The sequence below is a fragment of the Tupaia chinensis genome, unplaced genomic scaffold (genome assembly GCF_000334495.1).
Source record: "Tupaia chinensis unplaced genomic scaffold, TupChi_1.0 Scaffold000442_1, whole genome shotgun sequence".
NCBI lineage: Eukaryota > Metazoa > Chordata > Mammalia > Scandentia > Tupaiidae > Tupaia > Tupaia belangeri.
Window position 1 is genome coordinate 523,270 of NW_006159947.1, and position 4,108 is coordinate 527,377.

The 4,108-nt window shown below is 48.1% G+C and overlaps 1 pseudogene; it reads left to right on the plus strand.

Annotated features, from left to right (window-relative positions):
• Positions 1-296, plus strand: part of LOC102498375 (histidine triad nucleotide-binding protein 1 pseudogene) — a 12,788-nt pseudogene extending 12,492 nt beyond the window's left edge.
• Positions 297-4,108: the final 3,812 nt, after the last annotated feature.

The following is a 4,108-nucleotide window of genomic DNA, read 5'->3' on the forward strand; positions in this document are numbered from 1 at the left end:
TCTCTCTGTCCAGCAACATTGAGTGTTTAAATGAAGGTTGGACAGCTGGGTCTTAAAACTAATTTGATTGTAAAATGATGTCTGTACTAAATGTAAAAAGATGTGTAATTTAATGTATTTGCCACGTTGACGGAACGAATTATTTAGTAGTCCCACTGTACCGTGTGTTCCCGGTAACTGTGGGGCTCACAGTCCACCTCCTGGGATAACCGTCTAACACTGCCTCTCTGCAAGGGCGCTGAATTTCACGTCTGATGTTCCCCTAGGAGGGCCTATACCCTGCTGTGTTAGAATAAAGGACTTTATGTTTCCATGACCTCCGTTTGCAATTTTAAGTCAAAGCGCTTCATTTTTTCTCCTTGGTAAGATTCCGTGCCGGTCAATAAAAGGAAGTCTCTTTATTTAGTCACATGCTTTATATTCGGAAATTAATATTTTCTGCACTCGGGCTCATGTTAGCAGCACAGGAAAGAACTTTGAGAGAGGTTTCAGTCACATCTGTGTCGTCCACAGATGTGCGATCTGGCTGGTAGAGATGTAGCATTGGGGCATTTCTCATAAGAATCAGGACTCCTGGGGCTGGCAGATGGCATGGTGGTTAAGGGCGCTGGACTCCCACACGGTTGACTGTGGTTCGAATCCCGGACCTGGCGGCTTGCTTTCTCGCTCTCGCTCTCTCTTGTCAAATTAAAATAAAGAAATAAATAAATTTAAATGAAGTATTTTTTTTTTTTTTTAAAGGAATCTGGACTCATGGCTTCTCATGAGATAGAGAAGTTGTCATGGGTCCAGCACTGCCAGTCATCAGCCACCCCCAGGGGACAGGACCCTTGCCGGTGGCCAGCCTCCTGCGTGCTTCTCCACCTGCCCCTGCAGGAGTTTGGGCGCTGAGGTTTCCATGCATTCCCACTGTCCTCAGTCACCCTGGACAGTTCTTTGCAAACCAGTTGGTACTGGGGTTCTGACTTGAGAGCCATCTGGGCCTGCCTCCTCGTTTTCCAGCTGAGGAAAGGTTCAGGAATGTCGGGTCTGGGCCTGCTCAGGCAGAGGAGGGGCTTCTGGCTTCCTGTCTCTGTTTCCGCCGGTGTCTAGAAGTAGCCTGACTGGCAGATATCCGAAATGAGTCAAAATAATTAAGACAAGAAACAGCCGAATGTAATGAGCACACATGCTAGCGTGTCCTTAGGCTTGCTTTTCTCCTGTCTGCTGGTTACTGCTGCGTTTATAATTTCAGGCTAACGTTTACTGAGTTCTTATTATGAGCCAAGCACTGTTCACCCTCCAGACAACCCTGCTAGGAGGTATAATTCCCATTTTACAGATGTAGAAACGGAGGCACTGTGGATTGAAATAACTTGCTCAGGGTGCCACAGAGAAGCAGCAGTGAAAGTGGCATAAAAACACAGATTAGAAACATGGGGGGGGAGACCAGCAGGTGGCATAATGGTTACGTCGCTGGACTCGCACATAGTTGACCACGGTTTGAGTCCTGGACCCAGTGGCTTCAAACACATTGAGCATGTGTGCGTTCGTACCTAAAATCCCGAGAAGAGTATGGAAGAGAAGGGATTGTGGTGTGGCCATCCCCCCAGGGGATGATTTCTTGCTTTCTGTCTCTCTCTGTCTCTCCAGCAAGTGCACATGCCCTATAGCAAAAAAACTCTAAGAAAAAAAAAGAAGAAAAGAAATATCAGGAACTCCTGCTTTGAGGTTTTTTTTTTTTTTTTCCTTCTTTTTTTGGAGAGATTTTTGCTATAGGGCATGTGCACTTGCTGGAGAGACAGAGAGAGACAGAAAGCAAGAAATCATCCCCTGGGGGGATGGCCACACCGCAATCCCTTCTCCATTTTTCTCTTGAAGATGCACACACACGTGTCTGGCATTAAGTTTTAAGTCACTGGGCCTGGGACTCGAACCGTGGTCGACTACGTGGGAGTCCAACAACATAACGATTTTGCCATCTGCGGGTCCCCTGCTTTGAGATTTTGATGCTTCTCTGCACAAAATCCACTGGAGATTTCAAGAGCCCATGTCTCAGCCCTGTTGGATCCAATGAGTTCTCCTGAGAAAAGCTAGCTTGTGCTAGCCCTTTAACTGGCCTCCAGTTTAAAATGAAATCCACAAGTAATATCACTCATTACACAATAATTTTGTTTTTAACAATTTTGCCAGAGGGTGTGTATGTGTTTGCTGGGGAGAGAGAGGAAATTAGAAAGCACCCCCATGGCAGATGCCATACCCACAGTCCCGTTTCCATTTTTCCCTCCTTTTGGCATACTGGGCACGCGTACGTGCCTGGCATGTTTTTCAAGCCACTGGGTCCAGGACTGGAATCGTGAGGTTGTGCCTGTGGGATCCAGCCACCTTCATCACCACACCACTGGCTGACCCAACACAAATAATTAAAAAAAAAAATAGTACAATACCCTAATGGTAAATAGAAAGGAAAAAGAAAAAGAAAAAGAAAATAATCTGTTTAAAAATGTTACTTCCTGGGCTGACCCATGGCTTGGAGGTTATGGCACTTGGATCCTACATGATTTGAAACCTGGACCTGGCAGCTTGGAAAACACACTGGGCACATGTACGTCAAAATCCTAAGAGGAGAGGGAACCAGCAGTTAGCGTAATGGCTATGTCGCTGGACTCCCACGTAGTCGACCGCGGTACGCGTCCCGGACCCGGTGGCTTAAAACTCACGCCGGGCGCGTGTGCATGCGTGCCCAAGATCCCGAGAGGAGAATGGAGGAGAAGGGATTGCGGCGTGGCCAGGGGGGGTGATTTCTCGCTTTCTGTCTCTATGTCTCTCTCTGTCTGTCTGTCGAGCTCATGTGCCCTATAGCGAAAACCTCTTAAAAAAAAAAAAATTCCTAAGAGGAGAGGACCAGCAGAAGGCCTAATGATTAGATCACTGGACTTTCACATAGTCGACTGCAGTTCGAGTCCCAGACTGGGTGGCTTAAACCTCACTCTGGACGCATGTGTATGCGTGCCCAAAATCCCTAAAGGAAGATGGAGGAGAAGGGATTACCATGCGGCCATCCTCCCTGGGGGGGAGGGGGGGTGATTTCTTGCTTTCTGTTTTTCCAGGAAAGTTCATGCACTCTATTACAAACATCTCTCTCAAAAAAACCCCCCAAAAACAAAAGAACCCAAAAAACCTGAGAGGAGAATGGAGAAAACGGGATTGTAGTGTGACCATCTGCCCAGGGGGAGGATTTCTCTCTTTCTTTCTTCATTTTTTCTTTTCTTTCTTCTTTCTCTTTCTTTCTCTCTCTTTCTTTCTTTTTCTTTCTTTTCTTTCTTTCTCTCTCTCTTTCTTCTCTTTCTTTCTCTCATGGGTGCACGTTCCCTCTAGCAAAAATTTAAAAAAAGAAAAAATAAAAGAAACTGTCTTGGGCAGACTTCCTAAAGAACACAAATGCTAATCCCTTCTCAGAATCACTGCTTCACCTACACTCCCGGTGAGAGCCTGCAGGTTTGTCAGGCCTACAGCTCAAACAGCAGGTGTCCTGCCGCTAGCCCTGGGACTTTTTCAAACATCACGTTTGAGCTCCCTGTGAGCTGCATGACGGTGCTGGAAAATTCCGTGTATGCTAGGCAGTTTAAAAACCACTTTCTTTACAGATAAACTGAGAGTGGGTGTTGCCACCGACAGGACTCACATGGCAGGACCTGCAGGTGCTCCTCCCAGCCAGGCCTGCACCGCGCCATCCGCACTGGAACCGCTTCCCGCCCAGTGAGTGCGGCAGCGTCAAATCATATTACTAACAGCCTGCAGGCGATGCCAGCCTCTGTCCCACACGCGGCAGGACTGCACACAGTCTAGGGGCTGGGCTGCCTTCACGGACAACGCTCTCTTCTCCAGCAGCTGTGCTGCTCTTTGGCATCCCTCTGGAGAGCAGACCCACCCACACGGTAGGTAGGCCGTGTAAGGAGCTCACAGAGATCACACCTGCAGCTTCTCCATCCTAAGAAGAACGGCCCAGGGACCAGCAGTTAGCATAATGGCTATGTCGCTGGACTCCCACATAGTCGACCGCGGTTCGCGTCCCGGACCCGGTGGCTTAAAAACTCACGCCAGGCGCGTGTGCATGCCTGCCCAAAAT